Genomic DNA, 25,325 nt, shown 5'->3' with positions numbered 1-25,325 from the left:
CTACTTGCCTGAAGGGGCCCAGACAAGCCCCCCCCACACTGCCCCCCCCCCCCAACTGGCTTAGATTGGCCAGGCTTCTGCAGCACTCTACAAGCTATGCTTGGTATGTGGGAAAGGAGGGCAGAAGCTTACCATGGCAGCATGCAAGCCGAATTCTGTTGCCCAGACCTGTGATCTCTAGCAGCAAAGCCACAGGCACTCAGCATTAAGAGGCAAAATGCGACCTTGCACAGAAATCACACGTGCTATGTAATGTGAACAGTGTTGGTCACCGTGAAAGAGTATAAGCATTGTTCTGCAAAATGTAGCTTTTAAAACAATTCTCTCTTTTTTCCCCTCCCTACAGCAGCTGCAAATTCCTCAAGCCTCCCCACTCCATCCCGAAGGTTATCACAGATAAGGCGTCGTAAGAAGAAAACGCGAGACGAGATGTTTTCTGAAATTATGGAATCCAGCCGCAGTGACAGAGCTGATGAGAATGAGTGGAAGGAAACAGTTTCAAAGTATAGGAAAGAAGTCAGTGAACGTGAGGAGAGGAGGGACCAACGTGAGGAGAGGAGGGACCAACGTGAGGAGAGGAGAGACGCTCGAGATGAGAGGTGGCGGCAGGAAGACCAGAGGATGAAGGATGCAACGCTGGGGCTGCTCTGGCGTCTGGTGGAGGTTCAGGAACGGCTGCTGGAAAACAGACTGCCGCTTCAGCCCCTGTTCCACCCTCCCCCCTCCCCATGTTCCGTATCCTCCTCACCCAGACGTGTAAGAACGCGGGGGGGGAGGCTCCGTACACCTTCCCATTCCACCCCAGTAGACAGCCCAAGCAAAAGGCTGTCATTTTTTTAAGCTTTTCTTTGTGGCTTTTTCCTTCCCAGCAATCCTCCTCCCAAATACCACCCGGGTTCCCTCCCTCGTTTTCTAATCTATTAATAAAGAATAAATGATTTTTAAATGATAGTGACTTTATTTGGTTTGAAAGAAAGCTGGGGGAAGGGGCAGGGTGGGTTCCTTACAGAAAATCAGTCAATAAAGGGGGCGGGTTTTCATGAAGGAGAAACAAACAGATATTTCACACTGTACCCTGGCCAGCCATGAAACTGGTTTTTAAAGCTTCTCTGATGCACAGCGCTTCATGGTGTGCTCTTCTAATCGCCCTGGTGTCTGGCTGCGCGTAATCAGCAGCCAGGCGATATGCCTCAGCCTCCCACCCCGCCATAAAGGTCTCCCCCTTACTTTCACAGAGATTGTGGAGCACACAGCAAGCAGAAATAACAATGGGGAGATTTCTTTGGCTGAGGTCAGAGCGAGTCAATAATGAACGCCAGCGACCTTTTAAACGGCCAAATGCACATTCTACCACCATTCTGCACTTGCTTAGCCTGTAGTTAAACAGCTCCTGACTCCTGTCCAGGCTGCCTGTGTACGGCTTCATAAGCCATGGCATTAAGGGGTAGGCTGGGTCCCCAAGAATAACTATGGGCATTTCAACATCCCCAACGGTTATTTTCTGGTCCGGAAAGTAAGTCTCTTGCTGCAGCCCTTTAAACAGAGTAGTGTTCCTGAAGACGCGAGCGTCATGAACCCTTCCCGCCCAGCCCGCGTTGATGTTGGTGAAACATCCCTTGTGATCCACAAGTGCTTGCAGCACCATTGAAAAGTACCCCTTGCGGTTTATGTACTCGGTGGCTTGGTGCTCCGGTGCCAAGATAGGGATATGGGTTCCGTCTATTGCCCCACCACAGTTAGGGAATCCCATTGCAGCAAAACCATCCACTATAGCCTGCACATTTCCCAGAGTCACAAACTTTCGTAGCAGCACCTGAGTGATTGCTTTGGCTACTTGCATCACAGCAGCCCCCACAGTAGATTTGCCCACTCCAAATTGATTCCCGACTGACCGGTAGCTGTCTGGCGTTGCAAGCTTCCACAGGGCTATCGCCACGCGCTTCTCAACTGTGAGGGCTGCTCTCATCTTGGTATTCTGGCGTTTCAGGGCAGGGGACAGCAAGTCACAAAGTTCCATGAAAGTGCCCTTATGCATGCGAAAGTTCCGCAGCCACTGGGAATCGTCCCAGACCTGCAACACTATGCGGTCCCACCAGTCTGTGCTTGTTTCCCTTGCCCAGAATCGGCGTTCCATGGATAGAATCTGCCCCATTAACAACATGATCTCCAAAGCTCCGGGGCCCGTGGTTTCACTGAATTCTGTATCCGTGTCCATGTCCTCATCATGCTTGTCGCTGCGCTGCCGCCGCCGCTGCCTCCTCGCCTCGTTTTTCTGGTCCTGGCTGAGCATAAACTCCACGAGAACGCGCGAGGTGTTTACAATATTCATGACTGCTGTCTTGAGCTCAGCGGGCTCCATGCTTGCCGTGGTATGGAGTCTGCAGTGTTCACCCACCCAGGAAAAAAGGCGCGAAAATGGTTGTCTGCCGTCCGTTGCTTTCATGCAGGGAGGGAGGGAGGGAGGAGGTGAGGCTGTACCCAGAACCACCTGCGACGATGTTTTTTGTCCCATCAGGCACTGGGATCTTAACCCACAATCCCAATGGGCGCGGGAGACTGCGGGAACTATGGGATAGCTATGGAATTGCTATCCACAGTGCAACGGTGCAGAAATCGACGCTAGCCCCGGTACTTGGACGCACACCACCGAAGTAATGTGCTTAGTGTGGCCGCATTCATTTCGACTTTATACAACCTGTTTTTCAAATCCGAATTATCTAAATTCGGATTAATCCCGTAGTGTAGACATACCCACAATCTCTTAGGTAGCTTGGTGGTCACAACCACTAGAGGGCTTTAGAAATTAAAATAAAGACCTTGAATTTCACCTGAAAGCTCATGCTGATTTTGGGGAGCATGTATAATCTACTATGCCTGTGTGCAACCATATTCAACATTAACTGCAGTTTGAGTGTTCTTAAGGGTAGTGCCATCTTCAGTGCCTTGCAAAAATCCTATCTAGAGGGGTGACCAAGGCATAAATAGTGACAAGGTCACTATTATGGTGAAATGTCACAAGTATCTAATCAGATTAAGAAATTTAAAGGTACTTCTGGCTACAGGTAATATCTAAGCATCTAGGAGCACATCCAAATTGAGTATTTATTTGACCAAGTGGAAAACCAATGTAATGATAGGGATAAAAATTCCCCATGCCACCCAGTATCGCCTCTGTCTTGTCTGGATTGAGTTTTAGTCAGTTTGCTCATCCTAGCCTCTATCTGGCCTAGACAGTAGGGATAGTCCATCAGCCACAGCAAAGTCTTATCATAAAATGTTGTAGTGAAACATTGAATATTATGGCAAATTAGGGAAATTATAACCATAGGCTCATACTTGCCTTACAGATGTTGACGTGTCCCATACTAGCTCCCTGATATACAGGATCTGCCATAAAATAGTAATGGGAAAACTAAAACTGTCAAACATTTCCTGAAACCCTATAATTTTAAGGATGAACAGGGCTAATTGGTTAGTGGATGACATTCTGGGTGAAAAAGGCAAGAATGCCTGTAACTGACTATTCTTGCGACTGATTGAACAGTACAGTTACCTATCACCTTGGGATAATGCTGAGGCATCACAATCCAGGAAGAAATGGATGATCTTGAAGACTGGAGTAATAGAAATTGCATGAAACTGCATTTAGGGACTAATAACAAGAATTTCTGTTGTAAGTTGGGGGCTCATCAGTTGGAAATGACCGAGAAAAAGCTGGATGTATTAGTTACATAGAATGGTGGCTTGTAGTCAATGTGCTATGGCTGTAAAAAAGGCAAGTGTGATCCTAGGATGTAGCAGGCAAAGTATTTTCAGAAGAGAGAGAAAGAAACATTAATGCCATTGTACATGGCACTAGTAAGAGCTAATCTGGAATATTGCATACAATTCTGGAGACCCATGTTCAAGACAGACACATTCAAACTGGAACAGGTGCAGAGAATTGCTACTAAAATTATCAGGGAGACAGAGCCATCTTGCATAAGGAGACTAAAAGAGCTTGCCTTGTTTAACTTAAGGAAACAAAAGCTAGGAGGGGATATGATTGCTCTCTATACATACACGAAATGAGGAAACAGCAGGGAGAGAGAAGTTATTTAAACAGAAGGACAATGTTGGCACAAGAACACATGAGTATAAACTGGCTATGAATAAATTTAGGATGGAAATTAAAAGAGAGTTTCTAATTATCAAAGGAGTGAGGGTCTGAAACAGCTTTCCAAAAGTAGTGGGGGCAAATAAACTAGTTTTAAGATGGAAGTTGATAAATTTATGCATGGGAGTTACATAATGAGGTTACCTGCAATCACAGGGGACTAGACTCGATTGATCCAGGAAATCCCTTCCAGTCCTATCTTCCTAAATCCAGAGTGTGTGGGGTGGAAGGGCAATGATATCTGTCATTATTGACTGTATTCTTGTAACTAATTGCCAATTATGTTGGGTATTAGTACTTGAATTCTCAGCTGATGATGGTAAGGCCTCACAACCCTGTCTCAGAAGATTCAAAGAAAAAACCCAAAGACATCCTTTTATTGTTGTGGGTTTGAAAATACTAGCTTAGCTAACATTTAACCTTTATATTTGCTATAATTTTTTTTCAAATACTTGGTTAAAGTGCTTATTAATTTCATTAGATGTTTCAAAATAAAACAAATTACAGAGCACTTAAATTCATATAGTGATGTAAGTGGAATAAACGATTTAAATTTCAAGACAAACTATTTAGTTTTATTTATGTATATAAACAGTAACTGTGGATATGGCGGTGATAAATGCAAGACTATTCGGTCAGTTGATATGTTTTATGTACCAAATGTACACTGGTATCTGGCAATGGCGTTCTCCAGAGAGAGGCTGGAGCAGAACCTCTTTTTAGGAAAATGGACACTGGAGAAACAGGGAGAGCATATAATTTAAAAAGGCTTTTAGGAGTGCAGTATGAGAGGGCCTAAATTCAGAAGCAGTGGGGTCCAAATCAACCAAAGCATACCTGACAACATCTTGCTTCTATGGGAGGATAGGCTGCTCCATTACCAGCCAGTCATTGATTTACCTGGGTTGGTACTGTGGCTGGAGGCTAGCAATTCTTGTACCTGTGTAAACTGCTGTTGACTCTTGCTGCTCAAGACAATACAACTTGTGCAATGAAACCAAATGTTTTCAACACAATTGCTGTACAGGAGGTTAACATAAACATGCTTGTTTTCACAGATGCTTCTTGGGTGAGAGGGGCAGCATATTAGAATAAGAAGTTGCCCTGGTTCTGTGGCAGCTATGAAGGACAATGAGCGATTGGCAGCTGGGGCACACAGGACCAGCAGAACAGCTGCTGATGTTAGGTTAAGAGCTGGTTGCACTGGCTAAATCCAGTGGAGGAATGTGGATGAGAACATGAGGAAAGGTCAAGAAGGGGCCACCAAAGGCCTTAATTCACAGCGGTTTTCCTTTCCAAGCTACATAAGGAAAGATAAATGGGGTTAGGAGAGAGAATGCAAAGAGCTTCTAGGGCCTGGACAGCAGGGCACGGATCCCCTCTGCCTGCGTCCCAAGCCTGCTCGCTGTCTGAGCTCTGGGCTTTACCGCAGTAACACGCAGCTCCCCGCCAGTGGCCCCCGGAGGCCAGTCACCGGCCGGGCATTGCCTCAGTTTCCGCAGGGTTTAAGTGTCCGAACCTCCAGGGCCGCGAGGAGACGCTGCTGTGACGTCAGCTCTTTCTAGTGAGGGGCCAGCGCTGCACAGGGATTACTGCACCCGCTCCGGGGCCACGGGGCGCACGGCTCAGGCCGGCCTTGCCAGTCACCTTCCAGGGGCTGCTGCCCTCGGGACCGCGGGAGTTAAACTTCTCCCAGAGCCGATTCCTCCGCCAGCAGCCCAGCGCTTTGGCTGCGTCTGGGTCTCTGCGCTCAGGCTCCTCCCCCTTGTCCTGGCCTGAACCATCCAGCAACAACGCTACCCACTCCGCGCCACCTTGTCCTTCTCTGACGTAATCGCCGGGCGCCGGCAGAGAGGTGGGGGCTGTTGCCTGGTTACGCCTGTCATCCCCGTGCGCCGCCGTCCTCTTCCCCTCTCTCCTCCCGCACCAATCGCTCTGTGTGAGACACAGAAAACAAGCGGACCCGAGGCGCGAGCTGCAGCCCGGACCGGCCTCCCCAGCGCCCCCTCCCGCCACAGCCGTAGGGCTCCGGCCGAGGAGGTAACGGGCACCCACGCGTGGCGGCTGCCGCCCGCCTCTGCCTGCGGAGCGCCCCGCGCAGAGACTCACACATGCCTGAGACCAGAGTGGGAGCGGCGCTGAGCCCGGCCGCCTGGGTTCCCCGCGCTGCCTGGCTGGGGCCCTAGCAGCGCCCCGGCCGCTGGAGCCGGGTGCGGCGGCTCCCGGTGCCCGAGTGTATGAGAGGGAGCGCGGAGCGGGGGCCGCGGCCCGAGCCACTCGCCTCCTCTCCCGGACGGCGGCAGCAGAGAGACCGGCCCGGGGGGAAGCGAGGGGGCAGCGAGGAGGCGGCGGCTCCATGTGAAGAGACCCGAACACGCACGTGAACCGCCGAGCAGCCCCCCGGAGCCGGGAGGCAGCAAGAGAGAGACTCGGGGACCCGGCAGCCGAGGGGGCTGACCTGTCTCTCACTAAAGTTTCCCGGACACGCTGTGCCTCTCGGGACCTGGCGTCCAACTTACTGTGAAGTCCTAGAGTCCCCGCAGGGAAGCGGATCCCCCTGTCCCCAGCACAAGGGTGAGCTTTAGCCGCCCCCTGTATCACCGATAGCGTATCTGCTGCAGCCAGACAACCAAAGGAGGGAAACTTAACCCGCCGCTGTTGCTGTTCCTAAGGTGAGTGTGGGTTGGGGTGGGGAGGGTCGGGAGGAGGGTCTAGTTCTGCTGGTCTCTGCTCCGCGCTGCTGATGACTTCCCAGGTGAAACACGTGGATGCAAAGACCCGCAACCCCTGTGAGCATGGGCTGGGGACTAAGTGGGAGCATGCGGCTCAGTCCCTCCCGGCGGGGCGGGGGCGCACCGTCATCGCAGCAGCCCCGCCCGAGGTATCCCCTGTTTCACATGCGCCTCACGTTGCCGGGAGCTTTGCACGGTCTGCTGAGCTAAGTGACCCTCCCGAGAGTGCAGCTCTTCTTGCTTCTGCGAGAGAGAGAGACACCGTAGGGAAATCCGTATATTAAATCAATTCCTATCCTGCCACTTTTCACCTTGAGAATTAGGCAGCCTCGGCTTTGTAAAGAGTTACTACAGTGAGAGGGGCTGATAGCGTCCAATCAAAAAACGAGTTTGGGAATTAGTTCCCCTTTAGAAACTTGTACGTCTCGCTTTGAACTTGCTGCAGCAAGGAACAGCAGAGAATGTTACTGAAGTCTTGAACAAAGACCACGGTTTTTAAAACGACTTTGAATCTCCTTCCATTCACTATTGTTTTATGTAAAATCTTAAGAGCTTAACAGAACTGTGCTTGTACTTTATCAGGATGTCTTGTACACCAGAACTGAAAAATACAAGCATCTGTAAAAGCCACAATATTTTAATGGAGGGATTTTCAAACTCTTATAGGGTGGGATTCATCTTAATAGATTGTGGATTCCTTCTATGCACAGTTGCATAACATCCCTCTGGAAACTGCTGTAATTGCTTGCATGAAAAAGTAATATTAGGCAAGTATTTAATGCATTTTAGCTGGATTTTAATACAGTTTAGCAGTTGGAAATAAGAAGGAAGAGCCAGCACCATGTGTCTAATCATCTTTCCACACAATACCATCAAGTGCTCCATGGGTCTCAGTTTGGAAATCCTATACTGGGTATTGAGCCTTAGTATACAGAGTGTTTTTATATTGCTACCCTACAAGTTACTGAAAAGGATCTGGTTGCTTGAGTAGCATATCTTCAACCTCATTTGCCAGCAGTTCAAGTTGCTGCTAAATTAAATAAAAAACATTTTATCCCACCATACAGGCTTTGAAAAATGGAAATCACTCTACATTCTGCCTTATGGAGAGCTACATACTGTACATATTAATTTGGTTTGTCTAAATTGGGCTTACACATAGACTATATGCAAACCAAGAACATCTGTAACTATCATTTGAATGGTATTTCAGATCTAGTTTCTGAATTAATAACATTGGGATAACACTGGTGTCTGCAACTGTTTATAGGGTATTTTTCCTAGCTGTCTTTCTGAAAGAGAAAATGGAAAACCTTTATGTTTAACTGACACTTTTAACTGAATGGAGAATAAACAGGTTGACCAACTGTATCTAGATTTATTTTTGGAGAGTGTTGTTGACTTCCCTCCTACATTTCCCTCCAATCAGCTTTTACTTTCTCCTCTTTCAATCCTACATTGCAGCAGCTGACCTTCCATCAGAGAGGAATGTATAGGATCTATTAAATAGTGCCTTTTTGGAGTGTTAATATAAATTGTCATGCTTTTTGTCTAAAAACTTTATATTTCTATCATCACTGTCAGCTAGGATTACTTCAACTGAAAGATTAAAGAAAAAAAAAACCTTGATCTGTTTTTTTTGTTTGTTTCTCTAAGCATTTGACTGTATTACATGTATACCTACTGTACCCGTATAGTCAGTTTCTCCAGTTGTTTAAAGGTCTTTCACCAGGAAGAGAGACACTTTAAAAAGTGATTGTAAAACCTAAAAAATTGCTTGAAGAATACTAGAAATTTCTTAACTCCTTTTTTTGAGACAAAGTCACCTTGAGGTGAGCAATACTTTCTTAAACAACAGGAGCATACAACACTTACTGCATTAAGGACATTCAAGAATTGAGTGATGCCTCAACAACACTTCCAGCTTCTGCTGACTTACAAGGCCAAGGTACCAGAAGTTGAATGAGTTTCCTTCAGTGTAGAGCAGGGGTCGGCAACCTTTCAGAAGAGGTGTGCCGAGTCTTCATATATTCACTCTAATTTAAGGTTTCATGTGCCAGTAATACATTTTAACGTTTTTAGAAGGTCTCTTTCTATACGTTTATAATATATAACTAAACTATTGTTGTATGTAAAGTAAAGAAGGTTTTTAAAATGTTTAAGAAGCTTCATTTAAAATTAAATTAAAATGCAGATCCCCCCCCCCCCNTTAAAATGTTTAAGAAGCTTCATTTAAAATTAAATTAAAATGCAGATCCCCCCCCCCCCAGACCGGTGGCCAGGACCCGGGGGCAGTGAGTGCCACTGAAAATCAGCTCGCGGCCACAAGTGTGCCATAGGTTGCCTATCCCTGTTGTAGAGGATTAGTAGGATAGTCAGTGTCTTCTTATATTTAATTTATGCATGTGCTTAAAGCAACATGGTTTAGTTCAATCTGACAATAACACTTCAACTTCCTTTGACATAAAGCTGTGTCAATATCCTGAATCCAAATTAAGTTTAACTTCCTCTCTTTCATTATTGTCTCTTTATAGCACCTTTTTGCAATGGTCAGATTGTTAGCTGTATTTTTTTTAAATTGCACCTATATTCTGCATGGTCCATGCTTGTAAACATCTTGATTCTGTGAAATCATTATTAATAAAATGGATGTATTTTACAAAACTGAAAATGACTTGGATTTTTAGCTGCTTCGGTTGTCTTAACTTTTTAATTCCTCCCTACAGTGTACCCACTGCTTTCTGATAGTCTTGGTATTGTGCTGGCTTTCTCTCTTTTGAAATTAAATTTGAAAGCTATTAGAAAAGGGAGGGCGTTAGAGGTCCCATTGTAGGTCTGTCAGTTTCAACAATGTGTACAATTTTATTTGGTTGGCTTTTTAAAAAAAGAAAAAAGCTTATAACAACACATGAAGCATCACCACTCAGGGTACTCCAATCCTGAATTTAATCTAATATTTGGGCACACTGGCTGTTACTCTTCAAAACATATATCCATTAACTGAATTTATGTATGTAGTACAGGTCTGTCGCATCTTACGCGCATTTAACATGCGCAATTTCAGCTTTACGCGGTCGGCAAAAACAAAACAAAACAAAAAGAGAAAAATAACAATTTTAATACTGTACCTGTAGTGCAGGCGATTCCGCCCGCCACTGAACTCAATGTAATTTTGACTATATGCGGTTTTCGCTTTACGCGCTAACTGCGGAACGGAACCCCTGCGTAAGATGAGACAGACCTGTACTTGAATATCTGAAATCAACATGAAGCCCTTGAAGATACCTGAACATCTATAATACTTTTGTGTCAGTGTATGCACAACTTCATTTTAGAGAAGGAGGAAACAGTTCAATTGATGATGGTGGTGTCTAACAGAGCAAACGTTACGTTTTAATTCCATTTCCTGTAAATAAACTAATTACGTGCTGGGTTGTATTGTTTTAATGTGTTTAGTAAATTCATGAAAGATGATGGAACCACCTGGATTGAAATCTCCTGTTTATTCATAAAACAGATAAATTGTGAGCAGTGGCAGTGCAAACGTCTACTTACTGTCTTGGCCTCACTTCTGATTTCTTAGGAGCGAAGCCTTTACTTTTTCGGTTCTAGGTCTCTCTGCGACTGCCACAAAGTGTGCCAATTATGATAGATATTTTTCAGATCAACCTGTGGAACTCTTTGCGAGAGGATGTTGTGAAGGCCAAGACTATAGCAGGGTTCAAAAAAGAACTAGATAAATTCATGGAGGATAGGTCCATCAATGGCTATTAGCCAGAATGGTCAGGGATGGTGTCCCTAGCCTCTGCTTGCCAGAAGCTGGGAATGGGTGATAGGGAATAATGGACCACTTGATGATTACCTGTTCTGTTCATTCCTTCTGGGCCACTATCAGAAGACAGGATACCAGGCTAGATGGACCTTTGGTTTCACCCAATATGGCCGTTCTTATGAGATGTGATCACCTGTTTGGTATTCTTAGTCCAGTTCCTAGGGAACAAATTTTCATTTTACATAGGTCAGCGCATTTAAGGTAATATGTAAACAAATTATCTGTCACAAAGCAGATCTTCTCTCTTTGCTTTAGCTCCATGTGCAGATATTGATGGATCTGCAAATAAATGTAGCAGCAGCCAGAAAATTCATTACCCACATCAAAAATACGCAGTTCCTTCTTTAGAAGGTTTTTCTGCCCAGGTGTCAAGATGGAAAATTATGGCCTTACTGGCATAAATATATGATTTGAAGGAACTTGAGACGGATTTTGGCGGGGTGGGGGGGGGATGCTCTCTTGAATTATAAAATGGTCTGGGGGGAAAATGTGAAATGTCACACTTGAAAGAAACATTTTGATTTATATTGCATTCTGGCTTGCTATTTTTGTGGGATGAGAGGGCAAGATACTCTGTCAGTGGTTCTTTCCAACAAGACCTGTGTTAATCCTATACCAACATATAGTGTACAAGTAAGCATTTTTTGTGTCTACCATATCTGGTTCTGGTTGCCAGTCCAGGTCTGGCTTTTGCCTCTTCCCCTTCTGTCCGATTTAAACAAACATGATTACAGGTCTAGAAAACATGGCCTATGATGGAAGATTTGGGGAAAAAAAGGGGGGGGGGAGAGTTGTTTAGTTTGGAGAAGAGAAGACGGAGTGGGGACATAACAGTTTTCAAGTGCATAAAAGATTGTTAAAAGGAGGAGGAAGAAAAATTGTTCTCTTTAACCTCTGAGAGTAGGACAAGAAGCAATGGACTTAAATTGCAGGAAGGGCAGTTAGGTTGGACATTAGGAAAAACTTCCTAACTGTCAGAGTGGTTAAGCACTGGAATAAATTGCCTAGGGAAATTTGGAATCTCCGTCATTGGAGGTTTTTAAGAGCAAGTTAGACAAAAGCCTGTCGGGGTAGTCTAGATCAGTGGTTCTCAACGTATTTACCATTGTGGGCCGCATTCAACACTACCTGTATGGCTCTGAGGATGTCACATGGGCAGCAGTTCTGTGCTTGATTGGGCTGCAGGTTGAGAACCACTGGTCTAGATAATAGTACTTATTCCTATCTTGAGTGCAGGGGACTGGACTAGAATACCTTACAAGGTCTCTTCCAGTCCTACGATTCTATGATTTAATTTAGGTCAGCATAGTAACTGTGTTCTACCTCTATTGTTGTTCTTAGATTGAAACAGCAGGTTTTAAACAGCTTAGCCAACATAATTATGATCTAGAAATATGTAAGGTGAGGACTGGACAGATGTGTGTAATATAAACTTATTTTTATAACGTGCCCAAAGGAAGTTAAAAGAACACTTTTAGGGTTGCAAAGTCAAGCACTCAGAAGATAGGAAATGCCAGAATTAAGGTTTCTGTACAACCTTAATTTAACCTGGCTCCTGGCCTCAGTCGCTGCCCCAGCTCCAAGTTTGCTTGCCCAGCCATTCCCAGTGTCCCCCTTTCTTCCATCCCAACTCTCATTTCCCTTTCCTTCCAGCTGCCTCCTCTTTCCCTGCCCCTCCCCCAACTCTTGTTCCCAATCTACTTCCCCAACCTCCTTTCCTCCTGCAAGTCCGGCTCCTGTCCCCTCAGCATTTGAATCAGATCGCTTTCTCCTCTACCCTGCTAGGGACCAGTAGGGAGGCAGTCTCCTTGCTCTCTGAGTTCAGGTGCCCATACCTGCCCAGCACAGCTTGTAGCAGCCTGTATTTGCAGTTGTAGGGAAAGTCTTGTAGAGACTCAGGCTGAAGCATGCCTATTGCAGACAGAATTCTCTGAGATTTGTCTTTTAAGCTCTATCAAGTCTCTGCTGAGCATGTGCAAACTGATTTTTTTTTTTTCAAACAGTTTAAAACATGGTCAAATTTGGGCACATTTTCTCAGGGATGACAAATGGCACATCCCTGACACAAAGGCCACACTTCTGCCAAATTTCAAATCCCTGCTCCAAAGCATGGGGTGTTAGAGCTTTTCAAAGAAAAGGTCACTAGAATTTTATAACCTGAACAAAATAATGTTTTTTCCCAGCCTTGCTTTTGGGAATGGCTTAACCATTTTGGCTGAAATTTTCCAGAGAAATTCAGTGAGGCAGATGCCCAGCATGGAAAATTTCAGCCCAAATAGCAAAGTTATAAGCAACTAAAACCAAGGTCTTATGGTGGGAAGTGTTGGGCAACTTTTGTAATAGGGAGTGCTACCATCTCTAGCAATAATTACATGAAACTCCCCAAACCCTACACTGAAATAACATAAAGATTGCAAAATCAAACCCTCATAGACATTGCCTATTTTCATTCAGTGCACAAGGTGGATAGTGCTCACTGAACTCAGTGTTGTCTTGTCCTTGTCATCTTATGCATGGCTCCAGGCCTTATTTACTGCACACTATCCAGACGCTGCACTGAATACTAAAATTAATAATTTTTTCCTGGGCTTTTCTATAATGCTTATTGCCACAGTGTCAATGTCCTTTTTACAAACATTTAAAGAATTAGTGTTCAAAATATCCCTGTTTGGCAAGGTGCTGGTAATACTGATTTTATTATGATAGCGTCTAGGAACTCACCAAGACCAGGACCCCATTATGCTAAGTACAATACAAACATAGAGTAAGAGACAGTCCGTGCCCCAAAGAATTTACAATATGAGTAGACAAAGACAGTCAAAGATTAAGGAAAAGGGATATAATGCACAAGCAGAACAAGCACTGTGATGGTGTGCAAATGTCCTGTTTTGTTTTGTTTTGTTTTTAAACTTCTTTTCATGGAGTTTTGTTGGGGTAGTCTTTGATAACTAGATCAAGGAAGAGAGGAGATATAGAAGCAAGTGCAGCAAGGGGTGGAAGAGGGAAGGAAGCATGGAGTGAAGCGGTTAGCTCCAGCCCACTTCTTCACCGTCAGGACAGAGGAGAGACTATTCAAAGTCAAAACTAGAAAGCAATCTGGCAGCATGCTGCTGAGGCTGCTTCAGTATCTGATCCTGCTGGTTTGAGGTTTCCTGGCTTCTGAGGCTGGCTTCTCCCTGGAATTTTTTCCCCCTGAGCTCTTGTGGCTCTGGGGGAGAGTTCTGTGCTACACAGCTCGTAGTATTCTCAGAGATGTTCCATGGAAAAAGTAGCATGCGATAATCTGAGATCCTAGAAATCTCTTTGCCACAGAAAAATGCAGAATTTGCATTTTTGCAGAGAACATTTTTTTTTTTTACATTTTGTGAAAAAAAGTTAATATGTTTTTATTAACTAAATTTTACCGAAAGTTAGGGTAACCATATTTCCCAAAGTGAAAATGGGACATCGCGTGGGGTTAGCCCAACCCCCAGCGCCTGGCATCTCCACTCGCCCCTCTGAACATTCCTCTGCACACCCCAATATTTTTTTTTTGCAAAACTAGGCATTTGTCCCATTTGCTCTTGCCAACTGATCATAAAGACATCCAGAATAGGAGTTAAAAAGGGGACTACCCTCACCAGAATGGAATGTGTGGTCACCCTAGTTCAACTGATATTTATATATTGTGGCTAGGGAAACTAAACTTCAGGGTTTTATTTTAATTGTAGAAAAACATTGATTTGTATGGATTTTTTTTGGAGAATTTTGTTTATCATGGAAAATTAGGATCCCTGGTGATCATGTAATTAGATTGTATCATAATGCATATGCACAAGGGCGCCGAAGTAAGATTACACATGTAACCTAAATTTTGATATTTCCTAACTTTTGAGTGTTGGACTTCTCATCTTCAATGTTCATGTAATAGGTTTTTTTCAAGTCATTTCCTAGCTTTAAAAAAAAAAAAAAGGCAAAAATAAATTCAATCACGTAGAAGCATGTAGATCCCCACATGGGTCACCAGCAAGGTTGGAACATCTAAATCCACAGCTAGAGCTCACTAGAGCGAACAGTATAACTGTTACAAACAACCTCCATTTCCAAGGTGTTTATAACTCTGAGATTCTACTGTTCATGGAGAATAGGTCCATTAATGGCTATTTAACCAGGGTGGGCAGGGATGGTGTCCCTAGCCTCTGTTTGCCAGAAGCTGGGAATGGTCAACAGAATGGATCACTTGATGATTACCTGTTCTGTTCATTCCCTTTGAACCACCTGGCATTGGCCACTGTGGGAAGACAGGATACTGGGCTAGTTGGACCTTTGCTCTGACCCAGTATGGCTGTTCTTATGTAGAATTCCCTAGTTCAGTTTCAGGTTCTCAACGGTAGTATGCTATATTGGTAACAGATCCTTCTGCCCCTATTCCATAGCAGGTTCCTTTCTTCCCCTCATACCTCTGCATTCAAGTCAAGCTGCTTCCTCCTCCTTGTTGCCTGGGTTTTAGCAGTGCCTAGTGACAGTGGTTGCCAATAACTGGGAGGATCAATTGAGAGAGAAGCCCTGCTCAGTTTCTGCAGGTATGGGCTGGAGCATGCTCACTGCAGATGAATTTTAGGAGAATTTACCAGTCATCCCTTACTTAGCATGTGCAAATGACAAATTTCAAAGGCCTATAACTATTGAATTTGAGTGGATTTTCACATGGACAGTAAATTGCATTTCTGTGTCCCCAGGTTTGACTCTGCTGCCAAATTAAATCTGTGCTCCAAAGCAGGAAGGTAGCACGTCTGAAAAAAATGATTGCATGATTTTTTGAAACATTGGTAAAACGGTATGTTTTTCTGTAACTTTTGCTTCTGAGAAACTGCAGAACCATTTTTCCTGAAAGATTAGAAGACAAACAACAAACCCCAAACAAATAAGACACCTGACATCGAACACTTTAATCTGAACAGTTAAAGTATTTTTAAGCAATTGAAAACGGGGTCTTATAATGAAAAGTGTTAGGCAATCTTAACTATAGGTGGGGTTGCCTGCTCTTTCCTATAATTGCACAGAATTTTGCAATACCGTTTACTTGATTTACATGTATTGCATAAGTTTTGTATTTCTGTTTTATATTCTCACAAAAGGTGTATTCTTTAAGTTTGGTAACTTTGTTGAATTATACCCCCTTCACTAGTTTGTGGACTTAAGGTCATTTGGGGAATTTCTTAAGTCGATGACATGTCTGTGAGTATTGGATTTGTATTTGATTTTGATAAGACTATATACTTGAATGTTATGGTGTTGGTGGCCATATAAGAATTTCAGTATACAAAAGGACATAGAGAGAACTGTAAGCATTTGAAGAGATGGGCAAACCAAGGCCCGTGGGACCGTCCTGCGTGGCCCCTGAGCTCCCGGCCCGTCCTTCACGGCCCCCCCTCCCCTGCAGCCACGCTGCCGTGCGGGCAGCACTCTGGCCCGCCGCTCCTGCTGGACAGCACGGGCGGAGTGACTGGCTCCGGCGGGCCTGTGAGTTTCTGCTGCTCTGAGCAGCGTGGTGGTGGTGGTGGGTGGAGGCGGTCAGGGGACAAGGAACAGGGGGATTGGATGGGTTGAGGGTTCTGAGGGGGACGGCAAGTGGGAGGAGGCGGATGGGGGCGGGGGCCAGGCTGTTTAGGAATGCACAGTCTTCCCTACCCGGCCCTCCATACAGTTTCACAATGCCGATGTGGCCCTCGGGCCAAAAAGTTTGCCCACCCCGGGCTAAGGGGGCAGAATAAATTATATTAATATATTTGTTCCAGATGCACTACATTTAAAAAACATACTATAAAAAATAGTCTGTCTAAATTCTCCATTTGTAAATGCTTTATAATTACTTTCTGTTGTATTGAAGGGGTACAGTCAATTTAAAAATTACACTTCTATATGGAAAGTATGAAACCTGATCTAACGCATATAGTTTAACTGTGAGCCCCTGCCAGGCAACATCATCATGGGAGAAGTCTTTCTGTGCTAGGAGTGAATTAATTGGGCTTCAAATCCTGGGTGGCGTGGGGAGGGGAGTGAAAATGGCTGTTAATGTCAATTTCATTTCCAGCCCAGTGAAAATTTTGTGGGAGAAGAAGAATGGAGGTGGGGAGAGAAACTAGGTATATAAAGGGGATGGGGACTACATGGGGAGGTGATCTAAAAAATCATGGATAACACAATGGAATTAACTAATATGTAAAAAGGGGAGATGAAGAAGAGAAAACAACACATGGGCGGGGGGGAATAGGTACCATAGGACTTACATAATGGATCAAATCAGTGGTCTGTCTATTCCAGTATCCTGTCTGACAGTGCCAATGCCAACTGGAACCCTGTTTGGGGCAATTATTGGATAACCTGCCCCAGATTAAGTTGGTAGTTAAAGGTTTGATTATGTCATGAAGCTTGAGGGTTTGTTATAGCAGTGGGCTAACTCCATTATAGTTAAGGTTGAGCAGTGTTTCTGTTTGAAGGTTGACTATTCTAAATGTTTTAAAATCTGTACTTTAATCAGATTGTCTTAAAACTAACTATGCATCATGGGAGTGAGGGGTAGGGTTAGTGGCCCAAATTTGGGGTCTTTTAAGAAAAGGATTCTCCAGTAGAATCCCTTTAAAAACAAACCCAGTATCTTGCAAAATCACCTGATTCTTTTAATGGTTTTTGTGCACACTTGAGGTTCAAACTATGACCTTAATCATCCCCCATCTGATATCAGTTGCTTGATGTTACTCAGGTAGAGCATGACGCCTATTGCCCCACTGGGGGAGCAATACTGGAAAAGCTATGGACCATAGAGTTTAGGTCTCCAAAATGGCTTGTACCAAAACTATTGAGTCAAAGAGATTGAAGTGTACATGTTCTGTGCACCAAGGCAAGGACTCTATTGAAGTAAGAGAGATTCTAGGGAGTCTGTTGTCACTGTGACTAATGTGGCAGTGGCGCTGACTCCATGGGTGCTCCGGAGCTGGAGCACCCACGGAGAAAAAGATGGTGGGTGCTGAGCACCCACTGGCAGCCCCCTGTCAGCGCCTCCCGCCCGCTGATCAGCACCTCCCCTGTGCCTACCGTCTGCTGCGGATGAGCTGTTACGCAGCATCAGGAGGTGTGATTGTGCAGCGTGCTCGGGATATGGGATGGAACTGCGCGGGGTGTGAAGATGCAGGGCGATGGTGGGGCATTGGGGGAAGGGGTGGAGTGGGAGCAGGACTTGGGTGGAGCTGGGGGGCAGCAACCCCCATCAGATTAGAAAGTTGGTGCCTATGCAGTGTATTGACATTAGTGAACTTGAGCTACACCATGCACTGAGTTTGAGCATTGCCCGTGGCAGCTTTCAGAGAATGTGTTTTGTGCATGATCCTCAATATCTGTCTGCATTATGCAGATACTCCTTTTGGAAGTTTTGCCCCAAGACCAAAACTTCTAGTTTGTGATCTAAAATCCACTCTGATTTTACTTTATAAGCATTGTCAAGGAAATTAGCATTGATTAAATAGAGTGTTCCCCTCTATGGTCCAGCAAGAGCATCTCAGCCATCACATCTCTTGGGCAAAGTCCTGCATTTTTTTCCCCCCTCCTAACCAGGGTGGGTGGGGTTGTGGTACTTCCAAACTGTGCAGCTCCCTGCCTATACTGGGATCTCCCCAGCAAAGTCAAGCTGCCTAAGCCAACCTGCTTTATTTTTCTCCTCAGAGATGGTAATCAGTGTAATTGCCCCAGTTAAGCTACCACACAGCTCTTTCCAAGCAAGCACATTCTTAAGGAAAAGCATTACAGAGAAAACATATTAAAGACATTCTGATAAGCTTACGAGAGATCACACCCAACTCCAACAAGGACTCTGGTTGGTGATGAGTCCTTCAAACCCCACACAGGGTTTTTTCCTGTAGTCATGAGTTCATCCCAGCTTCAGCTCGGAACAAGCACACTCTGTCTTAAGGAGCCTCACTGGGAAAAACTCTTTTGCTAAGGATTGGGGCCACACTTGGACCAGATTTCTTCTTTGCTGGATCATCCAAAAATATTTCCTTTGAACCAGTATATGCAACCGTCTCGCCAGGTGATGGTAGCTCTCTGGAGGTGTTACAACCTGAGTGAATACCTAACCACTCTCTGCTTTTCTTAATTCCTGGAGGGGCTGTAGTCCTGCTCTCCCATGGGAATAAATACACTTAGTTCAAAAGGTTTGTCCGGAATATTGCAGGAAATTGCTGTCTCTGGCACAGATGCCTCCAATTCACAGCCCTATCTCTCAGGACTGCGACCAGGAGCCAGAGCAATTTGGTGGGCTCTGCCTCTCAGAAGGGGTCTGACTCCTCTCCTTGCCCCCTTCCCACATATAAACTGGGATTTGGGAGTGGAGGGGAGCCGAGCTCCTCTTTCTAACACTCCATGTGAGCTGAGATTTGTAGGGGGGCCACTTCACACCTCTCTGATCTTTCTGTGCAGCAGATGATGTATGGAGCCCTTTTTCCATATACATTAGGCCCTGATTTTGGGTAGGTACTCTGCATCTTCACTCTCCTGTCTTGCTCCTTCTTGTCTCCATCTGGTACATGCAGTTCTTACAGCCCCACCACTTTCCCACATTCTCATAGTCCCTCCAGACTTATCAAGGGCATGGAGTGGTGGGCTCTGAGCAATGCATGTGTGGAGGGAATTTTGGAGGAGTTGGAGCAATGGTTGGAGCTGGGCTGTTATGGAGAATGTGGGGAGTTGGAGTAGAGAAGGGGGATTTGTGTGTGTGCTTGTGGGGTTGGAACAGCGCAGGGAAGAGTGGGATGGAAAGGAGATTGTCGGGCATGCAGTAAGGGATGTGTGTGTGGGGGGGAATTTTAGTTCTGTTCCCCAGAATCCCCCATCATCAATCCATCTGTCAGTCAATGGCCCCCATCACAGTAGTATCCTGAGTACCTCACAGTTTTTAATGTGTTTATTCTCACAATGCCCCCATGCGGTAGTATTGCTTCTGTTTTACTGAGGGGGCTCTGGGTCTGTACTTGGGTGGCTTGCCCATGCTACTGTGTCCACACTGCTATTAACTTGAGCAAAGTTAGCGTGAGTCTGTCTACCCATGCTGGGATGCATGCTTCCAGCTGTAATGTAACATACGCAGTGAGACTAAGGACCTGCCCAGGGTCACACTGGAAGTTCGTCGTGGACCAGGGATTTGAATTTAGGTCTTCCAAATCCCTGGTCCTAACCAAGGGACTATCCTTCCCATCATGTCCCCTCTCAATGTCAGAAATGTCTCCAGTCTTCATGCTAGACCTTGTTTGTGCATCTTCTCTCCAGTTCTTCAACCTGCGACTCCCATGCCAACACCTATGTCTGTGTCGGTAGGAGGGAGAATTGGCAGTGCTGGACACAGACAGAGGTGGGAGATGATGCAGTAGGAGATGAGATCAGCATGCTGCCAGAGCATTCTGGGGTTGAGGTAATCATTGCCAAGGTGCCAGAGGCAGAGGAGGGGAGAGCTGCGATGTGGTATGTAAGGGTGCTGAGGAATTACTTTCAAAAAGCCTAAGGAAATTAAATACCCAGAATTTAGATAACACAGAGTTAACATTGCCCAGTAGTTCTTTATGCCCTTCCAGAATCTGGAGAGAGGCTAAATGTAAACCTCTGAAAACCAGGAAATGCAAAGCTAAGGTGGGGGTTACTACTGTAACGCAGCCTTATTGCAGTTGTCTTTGAGCAATGCCCCAACATACCAATAACACAAGTACTCTAGCTCTCTATCTCCACAGATTCTACAGAACGCTTTAGGAACAGAGCACGTGGGCATTATAGACTAAAAGCAAATGTTTTTGCTAAGGCAAAACTTGGATTTAGGTCAAATCAGACATAGCAAACAGGAGCTACCTACACTCAAACACTGAGCCTGCTGTACACAAACCCACCCCACACTGCAAAAATGTTGCCACCCCTTCTTTCTTGCCCTGAGGATCCAGTCTGAGATGTTGCGTTCACTTGTCCCCCACTAAGCCCTGGAGGTGACTGTCATATATGCCACCATGCAGAGGACCCTCCTCATTCATTATAGCTATAGCTACAGCTAACAACCTGAACACATCTGGAGTAAATGCAGATAAATGCTTAAGTTCAAATCTGTAGAACAAAATACAAACAGTGACACCTTCTCTTACTCCTTCCTTGTATCTACTTATGAATTTATAGATTTTTATTTTGAGGCCAGAGGGGACCATTAGAACAGATCATCTAGTTTGTCGTCCTGTATAACAAAGGCCAGAGGATTTCATCCTATTACTTCTATGTTGAGCCTAATAACTTGCTTGGCTAAAGTATCTTCCAAAAAGACATCCCACTCTTGATGTGAAGACTTAAGAAATGCAGAATCCTCTACTTACTTTGGTAGTTTAACCTTTGCATTCCCATTACATGGGGTCCCTGGTATACGTCTCCTCCTTATTCGTCGTTTCGCGTATCCTTTGCTCATCAGTAGGTGAATGTGTTCCGGTTCATGTTGGTCCCTATCCGCATATCCGTCACTTCATTTTTTGCGTCACTTTTCTGTGGGTGCTTAGTACTGACTGTCAGCCAGTGCCCTTCCTTCCTTCCCCCTCCCCTCCCAGTGTCTCCTGTCCACCAGTGGTCCAATCAACCCCTCCACTTTCCTCCCAGCCCCTCCTGCACGCTGCGAAACAGCTGCTCAGCAGCGCGCTCAGAGGAGGGGGTGGAACTGGGCGGGAAGAGGCGGGGCGGACTGTTATTTCTTATGGGGGGAAAGTCCTCGGTATCTGTTGTTTTGGTATCCGTTGCCCTTTTCAAGAATGCAGCGCCTACATATACCAGGGACACCTGGTACTGAATCATTCCTATTGGCTGCTGCCAGCTCCCTGGGGGCAGAGTTAAGGCTGTGTTATGGGGTTGATGTGTACTATCACTTTATATTCCCTGGTTTTCAGAGATTTAATTTATGAATTCTCCATGTTCTGGAAGGGCATAAGGGACCACTGGGCAACTTAACTGCGTTAATGAAGTTTTTGGGTGTTGAATATTCCTTCAGAAGTGCTCTTTAAAAAAAAAAAAAATACTGTTATAACTCTAGGTATTCTTGCTAGTTTATAAGTGGGTAATCCTTTTTTTAAATCCTGAACTCTTAGCCTCAATATATTATGACAGTGAATTCCACAATTCTATGTTGCATGGAACAATAATTTCCTTTTCAGTTTTGAATTTGCCACCTTTCAGTGTCACTGAATGTTCCCTTGTGTTTGTAATATTACTCAGGATAAATAGAAGTTCTCAATCTACTTTCTCTATAACATTCATTATTTTGTATACTTCTGTCATGTCTCCTCTGCAATGTTAACAAATCTAATAATTTTCAATATCACTTTATATGAGACCTTGTATTAAATTAATATTAAAATTGTGCCATCATGAGAATTTTACCATTCATTTTTTTTCTGATTCTTAATCATTTTCTGATTCACGCATCTAATAATTGTTGTCACTTGTCTATTTTTGCGATATCCTTTTTTGAGATGGGTTGATAAGAACTGAAAGCAGAATTCCAGGTGAAGACTTACCATTGATTTATATGATGGCATTATAATACTGTTCTCCATTCCATGCTCGGTTTCAGAGTAGCAGCCGTGTTAGTCTGTATCCGCAAAAAGAACAGGAGTACTTTTGGCATCTTAGAGACTAACAAATTTATTTGAGCATAAGCTTTCGTGGGCTACAGCCCACTTCATTGGATGCATAGAATGGAACATATATTGAGGAGATATATATACACATACAGAGAGCATGAAAAGCTGGGAGTTGTCTTACCAACTCTGAGAGGCCAATTAAGTAAGAGAAAAAAACTTTTGAAGTGATAATCAAGATAGCCCAGTACAGACAGTTTGATAAGAAGTGTGAGAATACTTACATGGGGAGATAGATTCAATGTTTGTAATGGCTCAGCCATTCCCAGTCTTTATTCAAGCCTAAATTGATTGTATCTAGTTTGCATATCAATTCAAGCTCAGCAGTTTCTTGTTGGAGTCTGTTTTTGAAGCTTTTCTGTTGCAAAATTGCCACCTGCAGGTCTGTCATTGAGTGACCAGACAAGTTAAAGTGTTCTCCTACTGGTTTTTGAATGTTATGATTCCTAATGTCAGATTTGTGTCCATTAATTCTTTTGCATAGAGACTGTCCGGTTTGGCCAGTGTACGTGGCAGAGGGGCATTGCTGGCGCATCATGGCATATATCACATTGGTAGATGTGCAGGTGAACGAGCCCCTGATGGCATGGCTGATGTGATTAGGTCCTATGATGATGTCACTTGAATAGATATATGGACAGAGTTGGCATCGGGCTTTGTTGCAAGGATAGGTTCCTGGGTCAGTGTTTTTGTTCAGTGGTGTGTGGTTGCTGGTGAGTATTTGCTTCAGGTTGGGGGTTGTCTGTAAGCGAGGACAGGTCTGTCTCCCAAGATCTGTGAGAGTGAGGGATCATCTTTCAGGATAGGTTGTAGATCTTCGATGATGTGCTGGAGAGGTTTTAGTTGGGGGCTGAAGGTGACAGCTAGTGGTGTTCTGGTATTTTCTTTGTTGGGCCTGTCTTATAGGAGGTGACTTCTGGGTACTCGTCTGGCTCTGTCAATCTGTTTTTTCACTTCAGCAGGTGGATATTGTAGTTTTAAGAATGCTTGATAGAGATCTTGTAGGTGCTTGTCTCTGTCTGAGGTATTGGAGCAAATGCGGTTGTATCTTAGAGCTTGGCTGTAGACAATGGATTATGTGGTGAGTCCTGGTTCGAAGCTGGAGGCATGTAGGTAAGTATAGCAGTCAGTAGGTTTCTGGTATAGGGTGGTATTTATGTGACCATCGCTTATTAGCACAGTAGTGTCCAGGAAATGGACTGCTTGTGTGGATTGATCTAGGCTGAGGTCGATGGTGGGATGGAAATTATTGAAATCATGGTGGAATTCCTCAAGGGCTTCTTTTCCATGGGCCCAGTTGATGAAGATGTCATCAATGTAGCGCAAGTAGAGTAGGGGCGTTAGGGGATGAGAGCTAGGGAAGCGTTGTTCTAAGTCAGCCATAAAAATGTTGGCATACTGTGGGGCCATGCGGGTACCCATAGCAGTGCTGCTGACTTGAAGGTATATATTGTCCCCAAATGTGAAATAGTTGTGGGTGAGGACAAAGTCACAAAGTTCAGCCACCAGGTTAGCTGTGACATTATCGGGGATACAATTCCTGATAGCTTGTAGTCCATCTTTGTGTGGAATATTGGTTGGTAGAGGGCTTCTACATCCATAGTGGCCAGGATGGTGTTTTCTGGAAGATCACCGATGGATTGTAGTTTCCTCAGGAAGTCAGTGGTGTCTCGAAGATAGCTGGGAGTGCTGGTAGCATAGGGCCTGAGGAGAGAGTCCACGTAACCAGACAATCCTGATGTTAGGGTGCCAATGCCTGAGATGATGGGGCATCCAGGATTTCCAGGTTTATGGATCTTGGGTAGCAAATAGAATACCCCTGGTCGGGGTTCTAAGCATGTGTCTGTACAGATTTGTTCCTGTGCTTTGTCAGGGAGTTTTTTTAGCAGATGGTGTAGTTTCTTTAGGTAATCCTCAGTGGGATCAGAGAATAATGGCCTGTAAAATGTGGTGTTAGAGAGCTGTCTAGCAGCCTCTTGGTCATATTCCAATTTATTCATGATGACGACAGCACCTCCTTTGTCAGCCTTTTGGATTATGATATCAGAGTTGTTCCTGAGGCTGTAGATGGCGTTGTGTTCAGCATGGCTGAGGTTATGGGGCAAGTGATGTTGCTATTCCGCAATTTCAGCCTTTGCATGTTGACGGAAGCAATCTATGTAGAAGTCCAGTCTGTTGTGTCGACCATCCGGAGGAGTCCACGCGGAATCCTTTTTTTTTTTTCTTTTTTTTGGGTAGTGCTGGTAGGGAGGATTCTGTGGGTTAGTATGCTGTTCAGAGGTATGTTGGAAATATTCTTTGAGTCGGAGATGTCGAAAGTAGGATTCTAGGTCACCGCAGAACTGTATCATGTTCGTGGGTCTGAAGGGACAAAAGAAGAGGCCCCGAGATAGGACAGACTCTTTTGCTGGGCTAAGAGTATAGCTGGAAAGATTAACAATATTGTTGGGTGGGTTAAGGGAACTACTGTTGTGGCTCCATTCCATGCTCATGCATCCTAACATTTTATTTGATTTTTTTTTATTTTATTTTGGTCACTGTTGCATGCTGAGCAAGGTCTCCATTGAGCAGTCCGATCTCTTTTCTGAGTTGATACAGTTAATTTAGAATCCTGAAAATTGTATAAGTAGTTCAAATCATTATTTTCATTTTGCAGTACCTGGTGAATATTGACTTTCATCTGCCATTATTTTGTCCATTAGTCTTGCTTGGTTAGGTCTGTCTGAAGTTTCTTCCTCACAGTCTTCTCTCATCTTGACTAACGCCTGGTCTACACCTAAAACTTAGGTCATCCTAGTTATGTCGCTTAGGGTTGTGAAATATTTCCTGCCCTGAGCACTCTACTTAGGTCGAACTAACTCTTGGTGTTGATGAAAGGATTCTTCGATTGACTACCATCTCTAAAAAAACCCTTTCTATTG

General features: G+C 44.6%; 1 protein-coding gene across 3 annotated transcripts in view; it reads left to right on the top strand.

Annotated features, from left to right (window-relative positions):
- The first annotated feature begins 6,177 nt into the window (after positions 1 to 6,177).
- The window catches only part of FBXW7 (F-box and WD repeat domain containing 7), a 281,687-nt gene continuing 262,539 nt past the window's right edge, over positions 6,178 to 25,325 (top strand). For all 3 annotated transcript variants that reach the window (XM_034771528.1, XM_034771529.1, XM_034771527.1), the window contains exon 1: positions 6,178 to 6,828. The gene's annotated coding sequence lies outside the window, so the exon portion shown is untranslated. The remainder of the gene's footprint in view (positions 6,829 to 25,325) is intronic.

Source organism: Trachemys scripta, chromosome 5, assembly GCF_013100865.1.
Source record: "Trachemys scripta elegans isolate TJP31775 chromosome 5, CAS_Tse_1.0, whole genome shotgun sequence".
Lineage (NCBI taxonomy): Eukaryota > Metazoa > Chordata > Testudines > Emydidae > Trachemys > Trachemys scripta.
This window is presented reverse-complemented; position numbering and strand designations above follow the sequence as displayed.